The sequence below is a fragment of the Ornithodoros turicata genome, chromosome 6, assembly GCF_037126465.1.
Source record: "Ornithodoros turicata isolate Travis chromosome 6, ASM3712646v1, whole genome shotgun sequence".
NCBI lineage: Eukaryota > Metazoa > Arthropoda > Arachnida > Ixodida > Argasidae > Ornithodoros > Ornithodoros turicata.
Window position 1 is genome coordinate 6,335,025 of NC_088206.1, and position 17,951 is coordinate 6,352,975.

At 44.4% G+C, this 17,951-nt stretch overlaps 2 protein-coding genes across 4 annotated transcripts in view; one reads left to right on the top strand and one right to left on the bottom strand.

Annotated features, from left to right (window-relative positions):
* The window catches only part of LOC135398948 (glycine receptor subunit alpha-4-like), a 373,762-nt gene that overhangs the window by 270,252 nt on the left and 85,559 nt on the right, over window positions 1–17,951 (bottom strand). The window lies entirely within an intron of this gene.
* The window catches only part of LOC135398950 (glycine receptor subunit alpha-2-like), a 154,590-nt gene that overhangs the window by 42,258 nt on the left and 94,381 nt on the right, over window positions 1–17,951 (top strand). Inside the window, exon 1 of one of the 2 annotated variants that reach the window (XM_064630533.1) lies at window positions 14,658–14,909. The exons of the other annotated variant lie outside the window; for it this stretch is intronic. The gene's annotated coding sequence lies outside the window, so the exon portion shown is untranslated. Of the gene's footprint in view, window positions 1–14,657; window positions 14,910–17,951 lie in introns of those variants that run through there. 2 annotated transcript variants of the gene reach the window in all.

The window sequence follows — 17,951 nt, forward strand, 5'->3', positions numbered from 1 at the left end:
GCTCCCAAACACGTTACCCCTTCCCAATACGGGACATGCATGTCCCACACACAGCGGTCTGTGACCAAAGCAGGTCTCACTTTTCTTGAGAGATTCAGGTCTTTCGAACAACCTTGTGAACTCATTCGTGCAATCTCATTCTTCTGTGCCCCACTCTCACCCTCAACGCATTAACCTCATGCTTTCCTTTTAAAGTCATCTTCTGTGATCCATCTCATCATTCTTTCACCATTTGTTAATTTTTTTTGTCATCTTTGTCTTTAATCTACCTCATCCCTCTTTCATCATTTGTTAGTCTATATCCTTTACTTCCCTAATTCTTTTTCTTTTTCTTTATTTCTTATTCCTTCCTATTCCTTTCTTTCTTTAATTCTTTTCTTTTTATTTGTTTATTATTTCTTAATTTTCTCTATTTTCTTATTTCTGGAATAGCAAGCCGACGTCTCGTTTGGCTGACCTTTCCCCAGTTTTTTTTTTTTTCCTTTTCGTCTAATAAATATATCCCCCTCCCCCCCGTATATCTTAGACGCTGAAGCACATGCAATCCGGGAAGAAGAAAACAGAAAAAGAGGGAAAGAGAGTAAATTGAGTGTAACACCCTTGTCAAACAGCAAATTGAATGACATTCCCAGCGAATGTCATTTGTTTGTAGTGCATCGAGCTACACGAAGAAAAAGAATGCCATTCGCGAATGACGTCACTGTCGATTATTAATACCCCTGTCACACGATAGAGGGTGATGGGTGATGGATAGAGCGTGGGAGAGGATGAAGGGATGATGAATGATGCAAGCGAGCTGGTGTACTGTAGAAAGAGGTAACATTTCCTTCAGTTTGGCGAACACACAATAACTTGGAGAATGAGTTGAAGTTACTGAAAATGGTATTTGAGTTACATTACTAAATGCTGACCCTTGATAGTATTTGCAAGATACCAAGTTACTCACAAAAGTATTTAAGATACGTAACTTAAATTTTACATCCTTTACATTACATTCTCTTCAACCACTTACATTCGCATTCATGCACTAAACAAGTAAAATCTATATGTATAAGTTACATTACATAATTTATGTTACTCTATGAAGATCTCTATTCTCCGCTAATAAAGCTACGTCGCGAAAATTTCGTGTTTTTCTTTTTTCCTTGAAAAAAAGAGAAAGAAAACGCTTTCTTTTTTTTTTGCTCGGTAAAACGTTTCGGAAATAAACTTTGCACCTATATAGACACCAGTCGATGAGACAACAACAACAACATAGATGAATGGATGATGATGATGTGGGATAGTCGATGAGAGGCGGATGCCGTTGTCCTGCTTTTTCGGCGACTGCCCAACAACAACATAGATGAATGGATGATGATGATGATGTGGTATGTTTCCCTGCGTTGAGTGCAGTACCCTACCCCATTCCAAAAAGGTTCACATGAAAGGATTACGAGGGAAGGAAATCTGTATAAAAATCTGTAAAAAATCTGTATAAGGGAAGAAGGAAATCTGGGAAGAAGGAAAAGAAGGTATAAGGGAAGAAGGAAATCTGGGAAGAAGGAAAAGAAGGTATAAGGGAAGAAGGAAATCTGGGAAGAAGGAAAAGAAGGTATAAGGGAAGAAGGAAATCTGTATAAAATCTGTAAAAAATGTATCCGGGCGAACTGTTGAGTTCGTGAAGGAGGCCGGTGACCCTCAGAAAGGAAAGAAAAGCGCAAAGTACACGGCACTGATGCCCAGGGTTACTTCATGGGCCGAGAAGTTTGCAGATGTTGAATGGCCTCTGATCCAGCATTTCAAGTTGACATTTAAAGGCCCGTCGGTCGCGTACGTAGTGGCTACAGGCTTCTATAATGTGTGCCGGGAAACCACAAGTTGTACACGGTGCCGTGTTGCTGTGGCCCAGCCTATACCGGAATGCAGGGGTGAACGCAAAGCTAAGTCGTAAACGACGCACGAGAGACGTAAAGAGGCGAGGGAAACCGCCTGGCATTTCAAATAATAGAGTTGGGTCAACAGCATACAGAAGCGACCACCGGGTGATGTGATGACACCATTCCTGATGAGCCCAAGGCGACGTCAACGCGGACAAGAGGGAGCGTCTATCCCCGTTCGAAAGTATGATGGAGACTGCTGAGCGACTGCCCAAGTTAACAACAGCTTTGCTCCTTTTTGTATGGCTTCAAACGCAATGTTTTCTCATCCTCATCCCTCTCATCACACTTCAAACAAACTCAAAACCTCACCCCACTCATAGTTTTCGCGGAACGAAAAGTGTTGTTTTATCATCTCTCCATGGGTAAGATGAGGGTACATTGCGTACTTTCGAGCAACAGCTAACAAATTATTGTAATAACGAACCACAACGCCGTCAGTGACCAAATCAGTTTTTTTTTCATGTAAAATAATATGTTTTACAACACACCCGTACGTAGAGAGATCGGAAGAGCTTCGACTAAAACTTCGACTAAACTTCGACTAAACAACTTCGACTAAAACTGGAAGTTATCTCCACTCACCTTTCGGAGAAGGATATTGTAATCGAGTATCGCGCAGTGCGGGTAATCCATTTTGCCGAATTGCGAACACCCTGCAGATGCTGTTATCAACTGCAATCTACGTACAAAAGTTTATCCCAGGCGTTTATTAAAATTTTTTTTCTTCCATCTATATATCTATGCGGGTGCAGAATACACATTCGTGGAACTACTTCAACTCTGTATTTTTCTTTAGAACTCCCTCCATCTCCATCCGAATGTTGGAGTGCGGGACAGATTTCATTCGCGTCGACGGAATTACGGTTCTAAACTTAAACTCTCTCATATTGATCGCACTAAGTCGATATAAGACTGTGAGATATACGCTTACAGGTTTTGGGGCACCATTTTGCGTGAGAAAGTATAGGCTGGCGAGTTTCGGCTGGGAACTATGCCGGTTTGGTATTAGGAAGGCTTTGGGAGATTTCCTCAAGGTGAATACTGGAGGGTTTTCTAGAGGGTTTACTCAGCACAAGTGTATTTTAACAGATTGACGATGACATTCCCGTAAAAATCTGCGAATATTATGTTATTGATGCCCAAAGGAGCAAGTGGACCACATGAAGACATGCATGAAGTACATGCCCGGAAGGTAAAACTACGAGAGGCTTTACAGGTTCGGTAACAATAGCCCATTGTAAGGGGACAGCTGACGCGTATTCTATTATCCCGTTAATGCATGCTATCTTGTATTCTGAGTTTAGTTGAGTTGATAAGAAAATAAAATAAAATAATGAGAAATAGGCATTCATTACGAGAGTCGGCTACTCCAGATCACTTAGAAAACAAAAACGGCTGAGTACAAAAAAAAAAAAAAAAAAAAGAAGAGTGACAAAGACACTCAGTCAGTCACTCACACACACTGTGTCCACCAACTTGGAGTCTGCGCAAAATTGGACAAATGCCTGCATGGCGTGGAACTTATGGTCGGGTATCTTCTATTCTAATCGATTTTACCTGATAACTTCTATGGGAAGTCACGTGGTTTTAACCGAATTTATGTTCTTTCTTCTCACTTTTATATGCCGTTTTACTTTCAACTCTTTTCTTTTTCCTACGCCTTACGCTACATACAAAGCGCAACTCGAACGACGCTGCAAAATGGGAACGATGAACAATTCCGTCAAATGATCCCTTTTCCCTGGTATCTCGATCTAACGTTACCCAATCCAACCTAATGGGATCCTAATGGAACCTTTTCAAGGACTCAGTCACACTCCATTAGGTTGCGATTTCCAATAGGAATCAAAAACGTTGCTGGAAAAAAGCCGTCTGCAAAGCACTTTCTTTGTTCCGTGTGTTAGCAGCGGAACGACACGCGACGCAGTTGCCTTTCAAACGGATGCGGCTAGACAGGCCGACCAAAGAACGACGAATGCGGTAGCTGTCAAGTAATGTGGGACCTGTCGCTGCATACAGACGCCTTCAACACATTTTATTCAATAGGTAGCTCCTTTGAGGACCGATTGAAATCGAAAAGCTAAAGAGTCACAAAGCCGCAGTGCTTTTGCGTTATTCATGAGGAATCATTTATTTCGTCGATGTAGAAACGTCATTGATGGACTACTAGGGCTTCGTGCTGATGACGCATGAGGCAGCGTTCACAGGGGGAAACTTTTCCCGGCAACCATAAGCAATTTTCGAGTTGCTGGCAGTCGGCCGACACCGGCAACCTCCAGCAACTCGAGTTGCTCGAACTCGCTCCCCGACCGAAAGGTGGTGGTGGTGGACCGCTCGTGCACCGGCCAATCAGCGACGGGGGAATTGCCACGTGACTCCCGACGGCGTGATGTGATTTCGTTCGTGGGTTCATGTGCTCAAATCCTGCAAGTGCAGCTGAGAAATAATTTTTTCTTTACTAACGCCACACACAAACATATCAATAGCCATTTTTTGAAGATGTGTGTGCGCGTGTGTGCGCGTGTGCGCGTGCGTGTGCGTGCGTGTAAAAACAACACTAAGATTTGATTACCAGCAACTAGAGAGAAGACACCATACGTTGGATGCGAACCCGCATTCTCCGGTTGCCGTAAGGTTGCTTGTGGGTGGAGCTACCAAGTCGCTGCGTGTGAACGCGTTCTCGAAATCGCTCATATAAGACGTTGGTTCGAGTTGCTGGAAAAAGTTGACCCGTGTGAACGCAGCCTGAAGACTATGTATAGTCCGCACTCGAAGCCATGGGCACGTGAGAATATAGCAGATGCCGATACAAAGAATACTTGGAAGCATGTGGAAACATTACTCTTGACTCGAAGGCGTCCTTTGCCCGCCAACACCAATCACGCACGTCTTTAGATTTGTGCTCAGCGGCGACTTGTAGGAGTTAAATTGTCCCAAAGTATTTGTGCCAAGAAGACTGTTAAGGCCTTCGCTTCTCGGCACGCTGAAGTCACGTCTGCGCTGACACGATTCCTTCGGGAATCTAAACGCTTAGGCACTCTGTGATACCTCCTATACCGGGTGTCTCAGTTAAATCCCCGGGCTAAATAATTCGCGAACCGGCGCACCAATCGAATAACTTTCTTTTTTACAAGTATCTGTCCAATACCGCCTACAAGATGCGCATCGCGTGAATGAGCGGGAGGCGCTCATTATTTAAATAAAAATTAAAATGAGTTTCGTGAAAAAAAGCGTAACTTCTAAAGCAGGGCGCCGTCGGCATTAAAATGGGTACTACCCCTTCTGGGACCTTCAGTAGATACCTTTTAGAGAAAAATCTGCAACCGAAGCGGGTCATTTGTTGCAGTAATTAATTGGTTTCGGTTTACATATTTTTGTCGCGGCTGGTCGCGGTGAAGCGCAAAAGGACGCTCTTTCACTCCCATGTCCACCAATGCATTACGTCCTTACACCAATGAATTACACCAATGAATTACGTCCTTTTGCGATTTAACTGAGGCACTGAGGCATTTAACAGGCAAGCGGGGATTTAACTGAGACACCCGGTATATACCCATTGGCTCCTATGAAGATGCTGTGCTCCATCGTCGGGTTCTTCACCTGATAATGGACTTCCTGTCGTCCACTGGATTGCTCCAGACGCCTTTAGTTCTTTCTTCTATTTTCGTCCTTCCTTCATCATCTTCACATAATGTTCTACGTGCAATGGGGTAGGGTACCGCACCAACGCGGTGAAACACCCCATCTCATCATCATTTATTGTTGTTGCTGTTGCTCCTATATGCCTGTCTGCACAACGATTAGTGAAGGAGCTCTGTTTCTTCCTGTATTACTTCATAATTTTCTGTGTCTGCTGCTTTTATCTTCCTTCTGTTTGTTTTCATTTGGGAATAGCAAGCCTACATTATGGCTAACCTTTCCCTTTTTCACTTTTTTTGTTATCAGCACTAAACATATCCCCCCTCCCCCTTCGCCTCTCATGTCCAAGAAAGTACAGGACGCATTACAGCTAGCAGACCGTGATGTCACAGAATCGATTTCTTATGCCCTAGCCCCACAGCAAACTTAATGCATTAGACGGAATGGCATATTTGCTTCACCTCCTAACCAACCATCATCTCGAATGACAACGTTCTCTCCCTTGATTGGTTGGAAACAGGTGGCGTACGCCTTTCTGTTACAAGTATGTTCAGCATAATTGTCGCAAAAAGGCGTACGCCTCCTGTATGTAAGCTTGGGAACCGAACTCTCAGCTTAGTCTCCATCCTGCGTCTCTGGGACCAAACTTGGGGCAGCCCATCGCTCTCTTACCAACGCAAACGATCGCCCTTCTCGACAGAGATGATACGAGATGGCGATAGAACGAGAAAAGGGCTCTCGTAAGCAGGATCATGGGGAATGCGAGACACTTGCTCGATCATTTGAGTTGCCAATAATCTGAAGGTCATCCCAACTTAAGCTTCACTAACCAACTTGTTTCCCTAACCAACCCACGGCGGCTATTTGCAGATCAGGCGTCGGGCCCAATGGGGTCTTCCTTCGACGTCACCTCTGACGGGGTCGCTCTCCTCTGGGTGCGGCTTCGCTGGGTCCGTCTTCCTCCTTTTTGATTTTCCCCTCCTATCATTCCTTTACGCTTCTTCTTTCTTTTCTTTTTCTGCTTTTCTTTTTTTTTTTAGTTGGAGTTGGACGGACTAAAAACAATGCGTAGAGGTTGAACTTGTCACCTGACAAGTTCTGCTACTCCGAGAAAAAGCTACGAAAAACAACAACAAGGAAAGAGAGATGACTAGGCTAGGCTTTTTCTTTTTTTTTTTTTTATTCCCGGCTCTGCGATACGTTTATGCGGTGCCGAGTCACGCGGATCGTTTAATCCGTCCTCCTTTTCTCTATACGGTGTATTTTCTTCCCCAAAACCACTGCATCCCACTGTCTCAATTACCTCAGAGGAATGTCTTCAGGGAGCATCTCTCCTGTCCACGATACTTACTGCTTTCACCACTGAATTTTTCTCACGTGTTCCTTTCTTTTCATCTTCACTACTTTTTACCTTCAAGACTGGGGTTGTGCCAATCTACCGCGGTGCCAGGAGCATTCCAATGGAGGCTACTGAAGGGTGCCCACATGTTTCTCGCGGTGGGTTGCTGTCCGGGACTATCCGAATGCCAGAGCAAGAAGGACAGCAGACTATTGTGGTACCTTATTTGACAGCGATCCAATGAGACCGTTCTACGTGCACGAGGGGAGAGGGAAAAGACGAGGGAACGCGCGAAAGGCTGAGGGGGTGATATATTTATTAAGAACAAAAAAATAAAGGCTGACCTACTTTCACAGCGCATAGCGTACCAAGGCGTTATCAGAGACGTCACGCGGGTTGCGGGGCCCCGCGAGGAGAAGAAAAAGAAGACGAGGCCAACTACGGGAGAAGCAAGATGGCGGTGCAGGTTACCGTGCCCTTTTTACGCTGCTCAAAGTGATTGCGAGTCACCCTTCGTGGACGCAACGAAATTGTTTGCAATAACAGAATTCCTCAACAGCGTAAGATCGAAGGGCTTCACGTTTCGAGGCTCGGAATTTGCCATGCGGGGAGCGCTACGACGTTAATTAACGGTACCGTCTCCTTCCACGGTGTACTAAAACCTCAACAGCGTCGGTCTCACGTATCGTGATATCGTTTCGGATTATCGTATCGTGAACCGTAGCGGGGCGTGGCAAAGTGGTTTACTAAAACTCGCTAATATAACCAAAAGTGTAAGTGTAAGTGTTCGCCTTGCCGAGCACGCATCACCGTAAAACATTCTGCCCTTAAACCAACGCTAAGAGAAGCGCGCAAAAAAAGAAGCAGTTACTCTCACCACATGCGGGTTCAGTGACTCTTTTAATTAAACGAAACGAGATCTTCGGGGGTTATCAAGAGCAACAAGTCTTCGCCGTATCACTCCTACACGGCACCAGCTGTTGTCGTTACCAGAGCAGCATATGAAAGCACAGAGGAGCACCAGTGTACACTTCCCGAACGGTGTTATGCTCCGTTTACTCAGCGGCTGTAGCAAACGTTTCGCTTCGCTCACCAAAAACGCAGCAGAACGCAACGAGAAGGAGCAGAGTGCGCGCTAACTTGTCATTCATGCTGAAGGAAACCCCCCCTTCCCCATAGAGAAAAGGGGAACGAAACTGACGAGTCGAAAAATTCTCAGGCGCAGCCGTGACTTACTCGATCCCAGCCACGACCTTTTTAAAGAGGTCGAGGAACAATCTCTAACCGCATCTATTTAAGGCGGTGCTTGTAATATTGTAATTTTTCCATTCATCATCATCAGTTTATCTGTTGTTGTTGTAATATTGTAGTATATTCAGTACGTAAAGCCATACTTGCCCTCGGAGGACGCTGCTTTTCTAATAACATTTATGTCAGAGATGCGCTTTTCAAAGCCTGAAATGCAGACCGCGACGCCAAGGCAAGTTTATTTAGAGTTAGTTCGGCGCCGTTTTATTGCTAGACACACCGTCGACAGCGATAAAATGAGGACATTTTAATCACTTATATATGCACAATATATGCTTATGACATAATATATGCTTCGCATAATATATGTCATATGCTCCACTATACAAGCCCCATTGTAAGCGCTATGAAGTCCCCCTCATTTTGATGGAACCTATGCATCTCTACGTTTTTTTTCTCTCTCTCTCTCTTTATCTATTTCAATCAGCATAAACATTATCATTAAATTGGTCACAACTCCTTACCAGACCTCCTTAACCGACCCCAGAGCCCAACGCTCGGAAAGCAAATCCCGCGGGCACACGGGTGCACGTCCTACCAAGATAATACTTACTACTGTAGAAGTGGGTTTTTTCGCGCGGAATTATTTTTCGCGTTTTTCGCGCACTGCTCCAAAATCGTTTAAGTTCCCGCGAATAACTCTGGCCACATGAGGGCGAAAATCGTTCGGCGTTCGACGCTGTACCGTGACTACCTTGACCCTTTCTGCTCCATGCAGTGTAGGCAGTTTAAGCAACCCGCAGAAGATTGTTTTATCCCATCAGGCTAGATGTAAGGAAATGAAAATCGATCACCCTACAAAACCTTACTCCTACAAACCCGTTGCACTGTACATACAGTATACCACTATACCACGAAGCCACAACATGCCTTTTCTCGCATTCTCAAAACCAGCTTGCATGATACTACCACACCTCAACCGAACTGTTCAGTGCCCTGAGTGATAATGAATGAGAACTGCTGAAATCAAGTGGCTGACCTGCACACGGCCAGTACTATGGCCTCCTGCAGGGTCCCTAAAGGCCATTGGACAGGGCATTTCCTCCAATGTCTGTGAGGAGAAGAAAGAAATTGACCTAGAATGCCGCCATCCACGTGAACAACGGATGTCTTAGTACTTGCCGAAACATGCCGAAGTGTTGACGGCGGCACGATATGCAAGAGCAAAGCACCCCCGGAAACCTGTGTCGCGAATTTAAGTTCTCGCGAATAACTCCTCAAACCAGCTCTGTTCGGAAACGCGAAAATATTTTCCACGCGGAAAAAATGACTTCGACAGTATTATCCTGCCGATCATAGTTCAAAATTTTTCCTCGACAAAAATAAAAAACGGCACTCCCGTCGTTATCATTTTTCCGCGCCGACTAGTTCGGGTCGCAGCGTAAAAAAGACATCGGCGCACGCTTCAATAAAGAACGAAGCTCCAGCACTCCAATCAATTTGTGTGTACGTCCCACACTTCCAGGCAACCAGCAATGCCGCTGCCAGTAAAAATCGTAGGGTAAGGACATGTATCCTTGGCCGCGCGAAAGAAATCATCTCAAATTCAGAGGTTTCATAGCACCGGGAGACAAGGAACTCTCTGCGACGGAGCCAAGTTTAGGATAGATGGGAATTGCTACCTTGCTGCGTGAGTCACACGCGTGGCATCGAAGCAAGGATGATGGAAAGAATCGAATTCCACGGCCGGGATGACACGTCCATTTCATTTCATTTCATTTCATTTCATTTTATTTCTTCACAGAAAACAAGTGAAGGGGAGGCTGAGGCAAAAAAGTCCAGATATCACTGAACGAGAAAGAGAAAACGAGTATGAGAATAACGTTAATAAAATTGAAAATAAACAGTTTCGTTGACCATAAAAAAAAGAAAAAGAAAAAGATGCACTCTTATGTCTTCACTTGTTCCGTTGGTTGGAGGCAGCGGAAAAACTTCTGACTGCTGGCTCGGCGCTTATTTTAATGGGGATAGCACTGGAGCAACACAGTGTCATTGAAAGATTGAAGAGAAAAGGTAACACTGTTTCTTTTCTTTTTTTACACTCAAACTGAAGCTGCTGTTTTTACATGACATAGAACGAGAAGTCCATTACAGTCGAGAGGAACGCACTTGAACACGTGACAGTTATTACTGGACCCTAGTGGCGAAACTATCTGCGGAGGTACACTCCTTCACGGGGAAACATCAACTGGGGAACGACAACCTCAACATCGTCCTCAGATGGCTGTGCTATACAGAACAAAAAGAAGGTGAAATGAAGAAAAGAAGCACCGCAAAGAACACCCGGAGTCGTTGGAAAACAGAGTGCAACGCTAAAGCGCCTGCAGCAAGCCGGCGCTCACCAGGACCCCCATAAACATTTGAAGACCGCGACGGCGTCGCACATGGTTTTGACAATGTCTCATAAATTGTAGCCAGATTGAATGGCTTACTGCTGATGCTATTCACCTGAGCACGAAGTATCCGCCTCTACGTTACGTAGAGCTCACATTCTGCAAGGACGCGCTCAATGTTTGCCGTGACACCGCAGTTTAAGCATGTGCTTGTATCGTAATATTCGATGCTTTACTTGAACTGTGGAGTAAGGGCTAACATCGAGGCACGGTCCGTGCAGGAGTGAGGTAAATACAGAGAGAGAGAGAGAGAGAGAGAGAGATGTGCTGTTACCAAGTCTGAATTAACCGCGGTTATGCGTATCATGAAGCATTGTCGTAATAAAAAGGAACTTGCCTTCAAACAAAAAAATTTTTGTCACTTTTCATGCATCCCGGTCTAAATCACGCCGTGGAAGCTTTTGTAGCGTTTTTGAAGCGTTTTGAAGCGCTGTGTTGTTCAAGCGGTATAACAAAGAAGAAAAAAAAACGCAAATATTTCGATATCATTTCCGGTTCATTCATCCTGATCATGTATTATAATCTGCCAAATAAGCGGAATCCCACTCACTTTGTGTGTTATTATTCTATTATTTCCGTGGCATCTGCGCAGAAAAACAAAAACAAAACAGAAACAGATGTCCAACACCTTGCGATCAAAATATAGATTGCGCTCAGTTTCTGGTTCGTTCTTTCGTGGCGCCATAGTGTAAAATCGAAACGATTGATTGATTGATTGATTATTTAAAAGAAAACCAGGGTGAAACTGAACTTGTCTCCTGACTAGTTCTGCTACTCCCAAAACAAAACAACAAACAAAGAACCCAAAACAAAGAAAAGTACATTCCCCATCCCCAACAACGAAACGAGTTTCGCGGGAAGTGGTACACTTTCCGCCAAACATTGTGTTGAAGTGCGTGGATTGCGTGCTTTTCAGTTTCATCATTAACTGTCAGCACAACCGGCTCGAAATAAAAACAAGAAAAAGCGAAACAGTTCGGACAGGCTTTTATCAGACTGCAAGGCCCGGGGCGGTTGATACGCTGCCTATTCCCGAAGCAATCCAATCCAGATAGCTCGTGTGATAGGCACTACGTCCCGATGAAGCGAGAAGGGCGTTGATAGAGTTTTGATGGAGTCGGTTTTATTGCAGGCATGTCGTTATACAGAATAGGAACCGTCCCGTATAGACAAATGCAGCTTGTTTTACGAGCAGTGGTTAATTATATTCTGGCTTATAAGTACGTCACCAGTCCGTCAGCAGTACGTTCGTCATCAGTTATAAGTACGTCCGACGTGTTCTGTGTATATAGTCCCGGGAGAAGAAAGAGACTAGAAATTAGCACGGAAAACGGGAAAACTTCGAAAAACTTGCGAAAATTCGAGCATCAAAGTAGGTCGCAAAGCTGGGACATAAGAATCACTTTATTTTCTCCCAGATTCGATATGGCTTCCGTCCAAGCATAGCTCGCTGACCATGTGTTTCTTTCTGAAGTACTTTTAATCACATTATTAGCATTATTGATTGATTCAGATAACGGGGATTAGAGATATTTTTTTACAACCGTTGTCGTTGAGAAACGTCGACAACCGTGAACATACAGCACAAGGTAAGGCACTGAGCACAAAGAAGTATAAGTCGCTCTTTGTCTTGGGACTAGCTTATGTCGCCAAGTTTGTCCTTAGTAAAACGTAGGGTATGCGAAGCAGTACCTGATGTCAACGGCACAGAAGTACAAACAGGAAACTTAAGCCACACAACGCGCACTTCATTATTCGATTAAAGATCTGCACCAGGGACCATGACCACACACCCTTATGAGCCTTTATAATTTCATGTGCTTTTTATTCATTTTCGCCAAAACGACTCGGACAAGTAATTTCTTTCAAACCGTCCACGCAAAGTACAGCAGCACTGCTGAAATTATTCATTTATTTATTCTCTTTCGATTTTGGGTGCGCTATTTGCCGCAGATAAGGGATTATTTACGCGCGCACATAGGCCTGTAAAGCGTGCTTTGCCTGCATAGCGCACGTGCACCTCAAAGAAGAAACCTTTACAGCTGTCCGCAATTCGAGTGAACTGCGTAAATATAGAAGTTTCCAGCGAAAGAGCAGGATTAAATACAAACAAACAAAGAAAGTGACAGAGAGAAGCTCCAAGATGAACATTATTTGCTGAATGTGCATACAAAACTGTTCCAAAAGGCGGGAGAAGTAATTGCGAAATAAAGAAAGGCGCCGACTTAACGTAACAAATCACAACTGTTTAATCGGACGTTTCCGGACGTTTGCTGGACTGTTTTGGGACGTTTTCATCAGTGCCAGACTGAATGAGAGAGTCGAAAACCATTCGCTATTTAAGGATATGTCGTTATATAGCGACTGGTTTCCGACTGGCAATGATGATGTCCGTCGTATGACGGACGAAACGTCATTAAACAGTTGTTACGATAGGTCGGCGCGTTTCTTTATTTCTTAATGAATGTGCATAGCCCAGCTGAAGGATTATCCTACCTCAGTGAGATTACTACTCCATATCTGCAAGCATACCCCCCCCCCCCCCCCCTATACTATGTATCTTCTTAGAGGGAAATTCAGCGCTCCTGTACAGGACATACACGACTGCAGAAATCTCTTTGTACCCTTGCTTCTGTGTGTCTAATGTTAACAGTAAGGCTGCTGCGTGTTGCCTTGAGGACTCCAACGCATATCAACCAGATCGCGTGCCTTCATTAGTTGAATAAGACACCTGGTCCTGCGCAAGCATATCCTGCTCCAAGTTGTAATAAATTGCCTCTGTTTCATTAAATTATTTCATCTACGTTCATGTAATAGAACCGATGCCTTACGCTCTTCTTTTTCAGGTCAACCCTCGTCGTGGTCCACTCCCACGTCGTTGGCGTGGTTTTGGACTCGAGCTCAATGGTAATAAAATAGCTCATTGTACCACAAAGTCAAACATACGCATCTTTCCAGTCCCATTTTGTTTGTCCCGCATCTTATATTACCCATCCTCCGCTTTTCCAGTCCCATGACATACAATGCCGCGGTCAATTTAAATAATGCACTCTCAAACTTAAAAACCAACATCTAACAACCAAGGTTACGCGAATCCCATTACCATCCAATGTATGTGTGTGTGTGTGTGTGTTACGTGAATCAGGACATACGCATATTTTCCATCCCTCCTTGTTTATACGTTGTCCTGTTTACGATATGGTTTTTCAGTTAGCTTAAGGAATGCCCTTCCATATCTGGTATGAATTCGTGGCCAGAGTTCGTGTAACCTGCCAGGCGTACTTTCGAGCGAAAAATATGCGAAAACTGAGCGAAGGTATGCGCGGCTGTGGTTCTTTACCCTCTGGTTTTTCTTTTTTCTCTTTTGGGAATAGCAAGTCGGCCTTGGCCTGTCTGACCTTTCCCCCTTTCTTTGTCTTTAATAAACATATCCCCCTCCCCCCCCCCTCTGGTGGCGACTCCAATGTCGTGCTAAAGTGGAAAGGTCGAATCGCACCGCCAGCTCAGAGTTGAGAAATGTCTACGTGCTTACAGGAGGTGTAGCCAGGTTATGAAGCGTCGTGTCATCAAACTGCATAGCCTTTGAGCAGCGCTGAAAACATTCGTGCATATGGATTTTTGTTGATAACGAAACGGTTTGCACTATGGAGCTTTTTTTCCCCCCTCTTTCTAATTCACGCTGATACTGATATGGCTATTACGGAGAATATTTTAAAAGAAACTTTCCTCTTTGCTTGCGACTATGTTGCCCGAGCCTTTATTTCTCTCTGTTTCCTAGGTCACCTTCCCGACTTCTCCAAACCACTTCTGCTGCTGGGTGAAGAAAGAAAAACGGAAGCAATAACATATTTCCTATAACTTAATTCCGTACATCAACGCCTTTCTTCCTTTTCGTCAGCGCTACTATCCCAATTTTCTCGTTCGAAATCAATCTTCCCTTCCTTCTCGCCATCACCGCTAGGCGGCGGTGCTCGCGTGTCGTCTGCTACCGCATCTCGATTCCCGCAAGGGGGTGGTAGTCGCCCTCGTCCTGAGCAAAGGACGCAGAGAGCGGCGGTGCTGCAAAGCACTAAGAGTGTCGAATATCTTCCAATTTTTTTCCCCCAAGCTGGCCAGCGGTGACATCAACGGTTCCTTTAACGCCTGGAGCGAAGTGACCGAAGTGGCAAAACGTGATACGTCATGGCTGGACGGTACTACGTTAAGCAACCTTGACATCCGAATTATGAAGACAATTCATTAACTGTGCGACCTTGTGAGAGCAACTCTACTTTGTGCGCGTTCGAAGTGGGTGCATTCGGAAGAACGGTAAGTTATGACTGTTTGTAGAATACGTAAACTGCACAGTGAAGATGTTTCACGCGATCTTGCTTTCCAAACAACATGTATAGCTCCCATGGAAAGATGGAGAAATCGCTGTTCCTTTTTTCGACAATATCATTATTTGCAAATTTTGAGACTCCATCGAAATGTAGTTCCTACAGTTTAGCTCTTCAGTTGGACAATTTCACGCAAACACTCGTTATCTTCTCACCCCATTTGTCACTTTCTTTGTGTGCTGACGTTTTTATCAATGTAACCCGTCAAAATTGCTGAACCTCCGCTAAAGGTAAGTATTTAAAGAGATTGAAACAATCGCATAATTTATTTTTCTAAAAAACAAGCTTTCCGTCCTTGTTTTTCAAGCTTGTTTTTCAGAAAAAATAAATTATTTGAACGTTTCAATCTCTTTGAATGCTCATCTTATTCATTTGCGAGTGCTAGACTTTTCCAATTTTTGCCCGTTAAACTCTGCTGAACTCACGTATCGCGAAAATTGAATCGACCGGCTTAGGCGCTCAGTGTTCGATCCACGGTTGTGACGGCGTATCTTTGCTGCCGGAAGTTAACCGTAAAAAAAAAAGTATCTCTTGCGTAAAGATTGCACGCGAAGGCCACATGGTGATTTAGCGTGACATGTCACATTATGTTCACATGATCTCGACCTCTCACAAAGTGAATGTTAGAGAGCACTATGTCGCCTCTACTTTTGTATGAGCATATTTGTCATGTACGCCGGTACGTTACTTCAAACACCCTTGAGGTACCTCAGACGTTCTGTACACTTTATTACAGCATACTGTTACGTGAAATTATAATAACTTCGCAGCGATTTACCAGGTACGTTCAAAAAACGATTAACTTTCTATAAATATAATGTATTCCTCTGCCTTATATGTAGTGCAAAATTCTGGCCGGGCTTTTATGCCTACGGTGACCTGCACGTGACATGTGTCGGTAAACTGATGATGCCTACTGTTTCACAACCCAGCGATAGTTTCTCGCAATATATTAGCCTTCCTCGCAGTACAAGCCCTCCCGCCAACGACGCGAATAATTTATTCGAAGTTTGACTTTATCATACTGTAAAGACACTTCAAAAATTTGCGATATAAGAAGATTTCTCCATTTTTAAAGTAAGATTAGAAAGCAAATTTCTCAGTTCCATTCAGTTATCGCAACGATCAGCTATACCTCACGCCTTCAGTTCTTTCAGTCAGTTCTTCTTCAGTTTCAGGTTCCCTTTTCCCCCTGATGTCATTTCCTAATATGCATATTCCCCTCATAATGTCATCTCCCTTTGGTATTTGTTGTTTCTAAAATTCATTTTGGTCCTCCTTCGGCGGTCGACCATTTTTCAGGCCTAATGGTAATGGTGGTGGGAAGCATAGATTTATTACTTTTATTACATTTACAAGGGCGAAGCTATTAAAGCCTTCTAAAGATATACGTTGAAATGGAATAATCGAACGCTGATTATTTGAGGGATGAAGAATGATTTTCGCCATGTGGTCAATACGCACAGCGAGGAAATTCCGAAGCGGCCGAGGGGCTGTGATTAATCATTGGCGGTCATTTGCCCGGGGGGGGGGGGGGGGAATATGTTTAATGCAAAGTAAGAAGAAGGAAAGGGAAAGGTTAGCCACGGTGTGGGCTTGCTATTCCGGCCCATTTGCCCGGATGGCAGCTGTAGCTCTTGTGTGTGCTCACAATAAGCTCGAAGGTAGGCAGAAAAAAAAAAAAAAGACGTGTCAAACGGCTGCTTTTTAGATTGAGTGATTATTAAAGAATGACCTTGAGAATTACATATATGCACGGCGCAAACAGACGAAATACAAAAACGCCGTCAAGTCCACGAAGGCGGTGGACGGAATAAACTTCAAACGGTTAGGGCCATCTAGTTTTAATGTCAAGTTTTCGTGCAGAATGTGCACTTCATCGGGTGAAAAAAGTAGACCACGCAGTGGAATACTGGAATATGTGCAGGGTGTTTTTTTTTTTTTTTAATTCGTTACAGGATTTTTATAAAAATGCAGCAGAGCAAAATAGATGCAGTTTTTGCAGTTGAGTTATGTGGCTAGGCGAACATTGTTTTGAAGAAAGCATGTAACTACAAGGCCACTAATTACCTAAAATTCACATTCTCTGTTTTGTTTTTTAAGTAGCGAGCCCGCATGAGCCTGGCTGATCTCGTCGAATTTCGCTATGCAAAATGAGCAAAAAAAAAAAAAACGCGCACCGCATGAGAGCATGATCTTCGCCGACGGAGGGGGTGGGGGAAATATGTTTATTAAGAAAAAGAGAAAGGAAAGGTTAGCCATGCAAAGAGCCGGAGGCTTATCTGGGCCGCAAAGCGGTTTATGTGGCCAGCAGATCAGCACCTACTCCAATTATCTTCATAATGAAAGAGGCCTGAGCTACGGGCGTAGACACAAAACAACAGACACGACACAACTAGTGTGTCGGTTGTGTCGTGTCCGCTTTTTTGTGTCTTCTCCCACAGCTCAGGCTTTCTTCATTACGAAGTTTGTACATCAGGTGAAGGAAATTGGTGATTGATTTACGCCGATCTACGCCTGGTACCGCTACCAGCTACGCTAACCACTGACCAGCTGGCCCGCATCTATGCTATATTATCATCCAATTATCTCCTTCGCTCCAAAGCACGTGACCCTTTGACGTGGAATGAGACCTGTGCTCCCTGCGCTTCCGGTCATCGGGTTTTCCTCAGACGCTTTCAGACATATGTCGGCACAGTTCCCCTAGAAGTCGGCCCAGGACGCACATTTCCCCAGGGCGTCAGTCGTAACGTTGCCCACATACGTGAGGCCGACAACGGCAAGCCCTTTCACCATCACCACCACCACCACCCCGGTCATCGCGGGTTTCGGTTTCGCCTTATTTGCGTACCAATATTCGGGGGTGGAGAGAGAGAGAGAGAGAGAGAGAGATACATGATGACGATGATATGGGGTGGGGTGGATATTTCAACGCACGCGTGCGTTTCAGGGTTCTGTAAAAACATGTTTC